Source organism: Lytechinus pictus, chromosome 8 (genome assembly GCF_037042905.1).
Source record: "Lytechinus pictus isolate F3 Inbred chromosome 8, Lp3.0, whole genome shotgun sequence".
In the NCBI taxonomy this organism is placed as follows: domain Eukaryota; kingdom Metazoa; phylum Echinodermata; class Echinoidea; order Temnopleuroida; family Toxopneustidae; genus Lytechinus; species Lytechinus pictus.
In genome coordinates this window covers 24,359,201-24,371,295 of record NC_087252.1, presented here as the reverse complement: position 1 = coordinate 24,371,295, position 12,095 = coordinate 24,359,201, and the positions used below count along the sequence as shown (strand labels likewise).

General features: G+C 38.0%; 1 protein-coding gene across 1 annotated transcript in view; it reads right to left on the bottom strand.

Moving 5' to 3' along the window:
* The window catches only part of LOC135155116 (protein capicua homolog), a 63,848-nt gene that overhangs the window by 29,611 nt on the left and 22,142 nt on the right, over positions 1-12,095 (bottom strand). The gene's annotated exons all lie outside the window — the stretch shown is intronic.

Sequence of the window (12,095 nt, the reverse complement as noted above, 5' to 3'; positions counted from 1 at the left end):
TGCATCATTCTCATCACTCAAAAGACTAATCTAGCATTGTCTTATCCACTCCAAATTTTCCCACTTCTCACGATACATTTCAGATGACATACCCAAGCATAAAGTATGAAATTTTAAACAGCATTTTTGCTGTTTTAAAAAGATCACTACCGGGTACCCCAAATTGATTTTTTTTTTAAAAGGCCAAATGGCAATAAAGATCTCCGCTGGTTTTATGATTCATAGTCTGTTATTAGTATTTCCTCATTACCGATTCCATCTCTATCACATACAAGGCTCAGACCAACCCAACATCTACGATGTGTTCAAGCGAATAATTTTTGGTCTAGAATCATGCATTTGAAAGATATTTGTTGCAAAATATTATGTTCACTTAAGTATTGGATCAATAAAAATAAAGTATTTTTTTCTCAAAATTCTCTATGCTTCTATGCAATTGACATATGCAATTGTGAAATAATTGAATATTTTTATAAATGTTTATCATATGCTGTAATGTTCATGATCATAAGATGTAAACTGTCGAAACATGCAGAAACAAATGGATGGATGGACGGACGGACGGACAGGTGAAAGAATGAATGAATGAATGAATGAATGAAGAACCAAACAAATGAATAAATAAATAAAAAGTTTTAAAAATGAATAAATGAATGTCTTATGAGCCATCAAACAATTTTTTTTCATTAATTTCGGCAGCCTTTGATACAGCACACAAGCCGATAAAAAGCGTTTTATATCATTGCCCTGAACACACCCTTCCTTTCATACTTGCATCAATTATACAGAGATGAGTCAGGTTGGGCTTGTTGAGAACAAAGAAATGAATCAACTTTTTAAAAGATAGTTATGCTGCTGCAGTCACACCATTGAAACAGACACCAAACAGACCAAAGCTATTTAGGTTATTACCAATGACATACCGTTGGTCGGTTTGGGGTCGGTTTCGTTAAGTGTGACTGAGGCAAGAGATTCACAAACACACACAGCAAAAACTGTGGTGTTAACCAGTGTACATAGAGGACCACACCAGTTATTTTACACCCGTGTTAAATTGGTGGTGTTAGTTTTGCACCTATAGGTGTTATTACAACACCTTTGGTTGTTACATTTACACTCTTTGGTGTTATGTTCAATCTCTAGGGTGTAATTTTAACACCTCGGGGTGTGGTCCTCTATTAACACCAACTGGTGTCAGTTTTAACACCGCAGTTTTTACAGTGCACACTGTAACTAGTAGTTGCAAAATATAAAATAGAATACAAAGGGGAAAATATAAAAAGAGAGAAATTATAAGGAGAAAACTATACACTCTAAATTCAAAGGATTAAAAATATATCCAGATTGGCTGTGGATAGTCTGATTTAACTTAACCATCTTTTTCATAATCAATGCATTTTTTATGCCCTGCAAGAGCATCGTCTGAACATACAGTGCATTCTGAATAATTATACATGTTCATGGAAATTATGATTTTTAATCATCCAAATCACCTGACGGGGAAAATATATAATACATCCGAGAGCCTGGGAGCAAGGCTTAACATCACATCGTTTGCAATGTCATCCCGACAACGCACCTCTCTCACAAACCCATGGCTGGGATACTCTCGACGTCATCGTCATATGAGCAATTTCGAGGAGAGAACGAAAGGGGGAAATATTTGCTTTTATTTTTGAGCCATTACTGTAATTGGTTGATGAGTATATATGTATACCCCTCGCTTCTCCTGAGCTATTACACGTAGAATATGAGCTACATAGTCAAGCCAATTATTCTGTCTCATCACGATATATCGAGAGCATTATTTGTCGTACACTGAACATGTGTTAAACCAAGTTTATTGGGTGAAGTGTCGCTCTATTTTTAGGCCAGAGAACCCTTCGCATTACTCTCATTGAAGAGTAATAACGCAAATCGTGTCTGATTAAAATTGGCCAATGCAAGGCAAAAGGTGTTCATGATCTATTTCTGTGTTATTACACAATGTTTTGAACTCTTGATTGGAGAAGAAACGTGAAAGGGCAACTTTGGAAAGGGGGCAAAGCAGATGAACAACCGACAGACAGAGAGAGGACAAAAACAGGAGAGAAGAGAACAGGTGGGCAACTAGATGAAATTTATTGAAGTATGAAAAAGACATGTGAAATATGAGGGAGAGAAAAACTCAAATGTGAAGGAAAATATTAAGATAATCTATTGAGGAAGAAAAGAAAGAGAAAAATAAAGGAGAAAAATAAAGATAGACAAAGAGAAAGAAAAAAAGTCGCAAAGACAATAAAGAAGTAATATAGAAAGAAATATTAACAATAAATAAGTATAACCAAAGCAAAGTGAAGAAAGACTGAGATATCGGGGGGGGTAGAAATTCACTCCAAACTTTCCTATGAAACTTGCCCTCTATATCATGATCAAGATGAATAAGAAATAGATGAAAATAGATGATGAATATTTGATAAAGTTTCTTTCAATTATGAATGGATGACTCAACTCCATGTATAGCCAAATATGTTTTGGTGAGCATCTATCCTAAAGTATATTAAAAGTGTATCATTTTGATTTATTTCATGTGCATCTTTTCTGTATTTTTTTTCTTTGGGATGTTCTTTGTAAGCTATACTTCTTTTGATTTTTTTATTCCTTTATCTAGGAGCTTATTTACAACTTTCTTTAAGTGATCATAAATGCATGTTTCTATAAACCTTCTTTTATATGTTTCTATATAAACCATCTGCTTCTTTAAACCCTCTTTTATGTTTCTACAAACCTTCTTTTATACATGTAATCCTGCTTTATATAATTACTTCAATGTTTCAATAAACCTGCTTTTATAATTTCTTTTTACTATGTTATTCAAATAATAGTTTCTTAACTCATTTCCATGCACACATTGTTTTCCTTTACGATAATTTCTACACTGTTTCTTCGCAAAAGTGTCAAATTCGGTAACTTTAAAGGAGAATGAAACCCATGAAACCAGCTGAATCCATATCAAAGAGAAAAATCAAAGAAACATATTGTTGAAAATTTGAGGAAGATTGAATGAATAATGAGAAAGTTATGAGCATTTGAATATTGAGATCACTAATGCCATGTAGATCCTCCCATTGGCAATGCGACCAAGATCTGTGATGTCACACACGTACAACTCCCTCGTTACTTTAGTACTTATTTCACTTATATTCTAACTTTTATAGTCTATCACAAGGTGAGGTGTTCTCTTTATGAGAGGACAAGTACAGAGGTTTCACAACATTATATCATTGATGAATCATTTTGTCATATGATTAGAATGAGCAAAAAGAGATGTTTTGGGGTATATTTTCAGTGTCCAAAAGGGGAGAGTGTCCAAAAGGGGAGATCTGTGACATCATAGATCTTGGTCGCATTGCCAAAAGGAGGATCTCCATAGCATTAGTGATCTTGACATTCAAATGCTCATAACTCTTCTATTGCTAGTCCTATTTTACTCAAACTTTTGTTGATCTTATTCTTTGATTTTTCTGCTTTCACAAAAGCTTTCTTGCTCCAAGAGTTTCATTCTCCTTTAAGACTGAACAGCTATAAGTGCGAGGACACTGACCAAATGAGCGCATCGAATTTGTATTAAATGACAAGCCTATCTTTCCCATCTTTCAGCCTTAGCACTTAATTCCTACTCCAGAGCCCAACCACTGCCCGTAACACTAAACTAAACTCTAAAATGACTTTACAAAAAAAAATTAATCAACTTGAAACGAACAGAGATAAAGCAGACTGATTTCATTAATCGTAGAAGGATCTGGTCAAGAAGTAAAAGCAGTTGTCTCGCGTAAAAAAACACAACCTAAGCCCTCCCCAAAGTGAGAGAATGTATATGCTTCTGAAGTTCGCATTAAGTTCAGTGCGTTTCACCATCCACAATTCAACTGCAATATTGCATAATGTCAAAAACATGCCCGGCAATCAGCGAGGAGAGGGGGTCTCATACAGGTTCTACGGTTAAATCGAGCAAAAGAAAACGGAAAGTACATTAATGACGTCTGCGAGAACATGACCGAATACTTGTTCCAATTCCTTGTATTTGCAAGCATCCAAACCGCTTCCTCCTCTTCTAATCACTGTTCAAATTTTTGTGTATATTTCCCTTTCCTCACAATCTTCGTCACTAATTTTTGTTTTTACTGCTCAGGCGAAATAGGATAATCTCTTCTTCTTTTGAGCAAAAAAAGTCTTTCACTATCTGTTTGTATCGTAATCTGTATTTCAAAGTCAAATTGAAATTGAAAATGGATAATATTCCCGAACCTGCTTCATCACCTTTTCTTTTTTCTTCTTTCCATCCTACCCATCTCATTTGTCAACTTTCATTCACATGTGTCTCACTTCTCTTCTATCCTCCGTTTGTCTTTCTTTCTTTCTTTTCTCTCTCTCACTCAATATGTCACACACATTTCTCAAAATATACATAAGCCAAGTCCTTTTCTCAACACCCATTCACTTTTTCTTAACCCCTATGGCCCGTATTCTGAAGTCGGGTTTAACTTAAACTCGGGTTTAAAGTTGTGGGTTAAGTATGGGAAGCCAAAAGTATCATTTTTTTATTAAGTTGTATGTTTCTTCTGTTTACTGTGCTCTTTCCTGATTCATCGATGGTGAAGACAATAATTTTTCATACTTCGTAGACAATTATGAATGATTTGAGAGCCAAATGAGCTGAAATATGATATCTCTATTGTTACTGATTTATGTAACAATTGGCTGTCCATACTTAAACCACAACTTTAAACCTAAGTCTAACTTAAACCCGACTTCAGAAAACGGGCCTATGCCTACAAACCTCACCTCCTCCTGTTAATACATTATTTGCCCTCCATTCCCATTCGTCTTCCTCATCATTTTCTTTAGCTCTCCCCTTTTTATTAAGTTCTTACTATTTCAATTCCCCTTGTCTCTCTCTCTCTCCCTTTCTGTCTGTCTCTATCTCTCATTCCTTCTTTCCAGTTTCTTACTCATTCTCTCTCTCTTTCTCTTCCTCTCTCTCCATCTCTCATTCCATTTTTTTTTCTCAATCAAAAATGCAAGTCACATCCAAGACGATCATACGCCATCCCTGCTGCTAGACCCCTTTCTCCCCGTCTCTATCTTTCTCTCTGTCATCAAGGAAAAAACCAACAGAAGCTAAATTATCATCTCACCCGAGTTTGAACTCCCCTAAATGCAAATGCAGGATGGTTTCGAGATTCACAACACTGCCTACACACCCGGGGGAAAAAAGAAGGGGGAATTGTGTTTGAAGGAAACGGACGGACGAACCTCCTCCGGCGGCAAGTGCTCCGTCTCGATTTTCGTTCGTCTGCTGATATTGATGCCAAGCGTGTTCAGCTCACGGCGAAAGATCTTATTTCCCTACAGGGCACGCAGGGCCTTGAGCAAGAGCAAGGGAATAGATTTAAAAGACCTGAAAATCTTCAAACCTTGCCCCGGTTCATCGAACATTAACCCAGTCTTACTCATTAAGAAGTGTCATCCATTGGCATTCTTTCATTTTTTTTTTTAACTTCAACACCACCATTAAAAATTTTAGCACTTTAAATGCATCTTTTGGAGGTAATGGGATTTTTTTTTTCCTTCACCTGTAATAGCACATCTCCCTTTCCTACGCAATTATAAAGTATCATTATTACTTTCTTATTTCTCATTGACAAGTGTACGGTTAACCTTTCTTGTCATTTAAAAAATTCTTTAGAACTTCAACAGCACTTCTACCCACCGTTGGGCATCTTTTCTAGATGCTGTGAAAACTTTTCTTCCCCCCTATAACAGAAAATCTTCTGCACCTACATAATGATATTGATAAATACAATTGAAGAAATGTGTTTCATATGCATTTGTTTTCTCATCCCCCCAAAAAATTGTCTACAACCATTCCATTTCTCTCTGTCTCTCTCTTTATCTCGCTCTCTTTCTCTGAATACCTTCAATTACATCGCTTGTTTTCCCACACATCCAGTACATGAAAGGAAAAGGCTAATAGATTCGCAAAAGGAAGCAGACTAACCGACAGATGAACTTTGACCTTTAGCTAGTTTCCTGCCTGGGTGTTGCTACATAAATAAAATTCCCGGGCAAAACTAGGTCTGGGTTATACACCGGCGGCGAGGGCCAACCCACCACGACATCGTCCAACGAGGAGCAAGCGTTCGCCTGCTAGGTCACGCCTCCTCGAATACACTACAATCGCTATGTTGACAGACCACATTCAATGATGTAAACTTCTACAGTGACTTCTTCATAGAGAGCATAAACGTAAACATTGCACGCTATGCTTGCTTTCTTCCCCAATCTCCTATTTCAAACTGTATTTAGCATGCAAATGGGGAGGACGTTGTCGTCGTCGTCGTCGTTACAACCCTGGTGGGAGAGAGAATTTCTAGGGTTCTGTGATTTAATCGCATTTAAATATAGCTCGGCTTTGTCACATCTCACCTGATCTGCGTGCGGTCTAATCAGATGGCTATTGTCGACAAATATTGAAGAATCAACTCGTCACCCATCCATGAGATGGACGTGCCGATGCGATGGATTCATTAATGCCTTGACCAAACTTTTCTTCTCACCTGTTTACAGGGACGCTCCACGCTCGTGGAGTTGGTTTTCATGAACTCGGAAGAATACAAGGAACATTGTTTTTTATGTTTGACTTAAATCCATCATACATGTATAATAGAGTTGTTTTGACTTGGAAACAAATGCATACAGATGCAATAAAAGTGCAATCAAAGTGAAAACAGGATGCAATATCAATGAAAATGCAATTGAAAATGCAAACAAAAGCATAACTAATTGATAAAATCAAACTCTGAAATGTCCTTTTCTCATGGACTGTTCAAAGTCAGTTTTTATTTTAAACCAATGATGTTCACTTTACATGTATGCCACTGATCACAACTTCCATTGTAACTACGCTCATAGCCAATCAAAAAAAGGTAAGATCTGTTTGATTACAAAGATGGACAATGGACTTCATCCAAAGATGGATGATCATTATCTTCAGCTGGAATGCCAACTCTATGCACCCATCAATGTTCAATTAATTTTCAGAGTGGATGCCCCCCTTTCACTTATAGGGGGCCCTTGGCATCACAGTGACCTAGTCTGCAGGCGCAGACTGTGATTGACGGTTTAATCAACAAGTGGGGTCTTGGGACATGGGTAACTTGCCAATTCGTCTACTGGCAACTCCTCCACTCATCACATTGCCTACCTTCATTTTAATAGTCAAATGCCATTTTGTCCATCAACACTTTGTCTAACAGCCATTTGGTCCAATAATCACTTCATCTAAGCACAAGTTCGTCTTGGCCATTTTGTCTCATAACCAGTTGGTCTAATATCCATTTCATTTTCATTCATTTCGCCCAATTAACACTTGGTCCAATTAGACTAAATGCTAAATGGTTATTGGACCAACTGGTGATTAGACGAAATAGTGAGTGGCCGAAGTGGATATCTCCTTGATTAGACCATGTGGATAGTGGACAAACTGATGAGTGATGGTAGACTAATATAGTAGATGGGTAGGTCAATGAAGGAATTGGCATTAGACCAGTTGGAAATAAAGCGAGACATGATGGCCCGTATTCTGAAGTCGGGTTTAACTTAAACTTAGGTTTAAAGCTGTGGTTTAAGTATGGATAGCCAATTTTTACATAAATCACTAACATACAGGTATCATATTTCAGCTCATTTGGCTTTCAAATCATTCATAATTGTTTAGGAAGTATAAATAGATGACTGTCTTCACCATCAATGAATCAGGAAAGAGCACAGTAAACATAAGAATTTTGACACTTTTGGCTTCCCATACTTAAAACCACAACTTTCAACCCGAGTTTAAGTTAAACCCGACTTCAGAATACGGGCCAATGAGTGCAAAAGAGATGGACCATCTATACAAAAGTCCTAGTCTGGGCATTTAGGATGCATATTCAGACATCTTTCTTTGAGTGAAGAACGTCTTGCAAAGCGGTGACCTAGGACCTTTTCTGCGTTGTCCAAAACTACTTAGCGCAAACACCAAAACACTGCAGCCCCCTCAAAACAACAACCGTGGGAGTGTTTAATCTGTCAAAGTTATATTGAAGATGCACTTAATGTAAAGGTAGAGTGCTGTGACATTAATGTTTTATCATGATGCAGCCCTTTGTCTGTGGGATAATTGACAGGGGCGAGTAAGTGGGGGAGGATTCCATTATACCCCTTTCATACTGTGCATTCCCTCGGTGAAGTTCCCCAGCAAAGGGGAAAGTGTCCAGCATGAAAGGTACAGCCGGCGAACTTCTCCACCTCGGGAGGTGGAGAGATTCCCCGGCAAAATGGTTTCCCTGGCGAAGCTCGCCAGTGAAATGGCCAGTATCAAAGCTCACCGGAGAACTTCTCCTCTTTAATGACATCAGAGGTCAAATTTTTTTCTCCCCGAAATCCCCCGACATGAGATTCTGTGCGCAAGCTAGCTGTTATTTCTGTGGCTAAATGTGGAAGGTCACGCTATAAGAGTGATCCGATCAATCCATAGAGTTAAATACCCTCAAACATACAATTTTTTTTTTACAAACGATATTTATCATACAAGTGTTTTTTTCTTTGCCGGGGAAGTGAGGATTGCGTGCCGGAGCAGTTCGCCGGGGAAAAATGAAGAGGCCCGTTTGAAAGGGGTATAAGATCGTTTACCTTTGATTAATAACATGCGCCATTGGACTACAATATTTTTTAGGTTCACCACCCCTCCCCCCCCCCCTGCACCCCAATAAAGAAAAATATAGGTAAACATTTGCTAATTTTGACTTCCTAAAAAGAGACTCTATGTAAGGATTCAACTAAACTATTACTCTGAAAAACAAGTAACTGAATGCAATAATTTCACTATAATGGTACATCAAAGAAATCCAAAATAAATTTTATTTTTAGTGCACAATTAGCCATTTTTTATTTGTTTGTTTACAGGCTCACTGAAGTTATCAATCAGAAGTAATAGAAATTTGACAAATTTAGCTGCAAAACGTAAACAAAAACTCATCAATCTTGGCAAATGCCAACTTCATAAATGCTTTTGAATAACCATGAGGGAAAGATTTGAGGAGAATCAAAAACTATCTTGGATGGTACCCATATGGTTTTGATCATATCAATTCTAAAAAGAGAGCTGAGAATTTGATTTCCAAAGGAGACCATCTGTCTGTACAAAATGAATGAAGAATTGAAAGTAGATTTAAATGCAATTAACCAAATAAATAGCATGAAAAACATAAAATTCTTTCAGCGGTAGGCATATACCGTATCTATAGATAAGCATTTTTGTGGTGAACTTTTAAATTGGATAAATTCTGCAGGAGGGCAGAATATCTGAACGAAAATTGATAGTTGGGTGAGTAAAAGAGGAAAAATCAATTTTTTTGAAAGGGGGACTAAAAATGATTATTTGTACATATGACGAGAGATGCAGTTTATTTCCTTTAGGCATGGACCTTACTAACAAATAACCAGTCTTAACATCTTAATACACTTATTCTTGCTCATGTGAAATCGAACAGAATACATTTATATGTAAAACATGTGCATTGGTAAGGGGAGCATTTCAACAAAACACCTTATTAGTAATTTTCATCGCAAATTTGGTACTGGCCAATTAAGCTCACAGGGCTTTTAGTAGCTTATAGTTGTCAGGTAAAAAGATAGGAAAATTCTTTCGTGTTCACCATTTCCTTGAAGTAGTTTTAATTCTGGATGCAAAACTCAAAAAGTTAACTTAAAGGGAAATATTAAAGAAGAAAGAACTGTGAAAGATAACAAGGGAAGTAACACAGACTGAAAATAAGGATGAAAAAATGGAACAGGGAGATGTATAGGATAAGACCCACTGAATTCTTTAGTTTCATTTCCAGTCAAAAATACAATACAAAGATTATAAAAGATTGACATCTGAAAGAAAAGTAGTATACAATACAGAATATCTGTTCTAGCTACTGTTCCAAGAATATCGCCTCCTTGGGATGGCCATCCTGTCCCGTTACCATGGTTACTGTCCATAACGAGGTATCCTGGTAAGAGTGTTCGTTGAAGTTCCTGTGTTTGGCTCACACATCAAGGGATCTTTCACATCTTCATGAGATGGCGCGCTTACAAAAGTATGAGCCACTTTTGGCCGTGTTTTCATCCGGAATCCTCCTCAGCTGCCATTTTCCAAGGAAGGGTAGGGGGTACTAGTCTGCTATATGCAAACCTTTCACTCAAGTTTAAGTGGTTTGAATGCGTGCCTATGCTTGCTAGTCTTGTGTGAAGACCCACTTGTTGATCAAAGTTTCAATCAGGGTCTGAGCCTGCAAACTAAAGGGGTACGGGAGGGGGGGCAGGGGCACATACATACCGATGCAAAGACGAAGTCCTATTTAGTGGCCTCAATGCCCCTTTAACTGGCCTTTAAGATTCTTGTGCCTTTTTATTTTTCCCTATTTGTGCTGTAATATAAGATGAAAACTGTACCCTTATGAAAAGTGGCCGAGCCCTATAAAAGATTGAAATGTTAGGCCAGATTACATACAGTACATATTCCTCCATCGCTTTTATTATAGAAATGAGGTTGATTTTGAGATATCACCAAGATATCCATCAAGGAATTCTCTTTGATACCTCTTTTTGAAGTTGGTATAGCAGCCTGGCCCACAGGCCATGACGGTAATGTGAAGGTCTATTTAAAGCACCTAAATCATGTACAACGTAATGACCGAGCCAAAACACCTCAGAGCATCTCCTCGCGATTCCTAGCCCAATGCGAACCTTACAGTGCGAACAGGCTCAACCTGGGGTTTCTCATCTAAATCATTCATACCCAAGAATAATGGGTTGATTGCAAACCTGAAATATTCTGACTCATAAACTCTATTATCCTCCAATAACCTGACACCGACCTACAAGCACGCATGGAAGAATTTCTTGGTCTCAATGATTCATCGAGACATGGTGTCAATATTAAGGTCAATCTCAGAGCTTTTTAAAAATGGATTTTTCGCAATGAAAACTGAACCCACTGTCCATTTGACAATGTGAACAGGCTTGACTAGAATTTCAAAATCTCAATCATTCATGAGGAATAGTTGATTGCAGACCCAAAACACCCTACTGTGAAGAAAAAGCGTGACCGTTGCATAGAGTGGGGGCGTCGTGGTCTAGTGGTTGTGACTCTCATCTTCCGATCCAAGGGACATGGGTTCAATTCCCAGCCATGGCGTGTTTTCCTTCATCAAGAAATTTACCCACATTGTGCTGCACTCCACCCGGGTGAGGTGAATGGGTAAACGGTAGGAAGAAATTCCTTGACTGCTTCAGTGCCTACGTGGCAGCACAGCTATTAAAAGCCGGGGTACTAACAACAGCATTGATACACGTCTGACAAAAACTAAAATACACACACACACACACACACACAGCACTTTGTTTCCTCTGGCAAAAAGTGCTTAACAGCTAGTATCATTATCAATACATGCATTTCACTGGTTGAAAGTCAAGTTGCGATTGATCCTTGGAGTTGCGTTCGATCACAACTCTTTTTCCAACAGGCCCATAGCATGATGGGCCATTTGCAAAGTTTCCACTTGCATCCACACATGGCCACCCTCTACTTAAGTGTCTGCAATCAAAGACTTACCGTAACTGACATCATACTGTACAGGCTTCATTTCAGCCAACTGAACAGTCTATCCAGGTTCAGACCCTCTTAGCACTTTCATGAACTTCATAAAACTTAAAGAGAGTATTTACAAAGACAGGTTTCGGCAAGAGAGAATACACAATCTGTTTGTTTGAGTTTTTACAGACATGTATCAATTAGATATGATTATTTACATGTACATCTGGGACCGATCTTTAACGTTGATATCTGAAAGATGTGACTAGGGCTCAAACCTCGTACCTCTGAATCAACTTGCAACTTCCCCACACAGCCTGGATTGCAGGCGCATGCCCTGATCCTAATCCATCTGATTTAGTCTACCATCCAGACCGCTTTATAACTTGTTTTTACATACTGGGGTCTGTGCATGTAAACTAATGTTGACCCT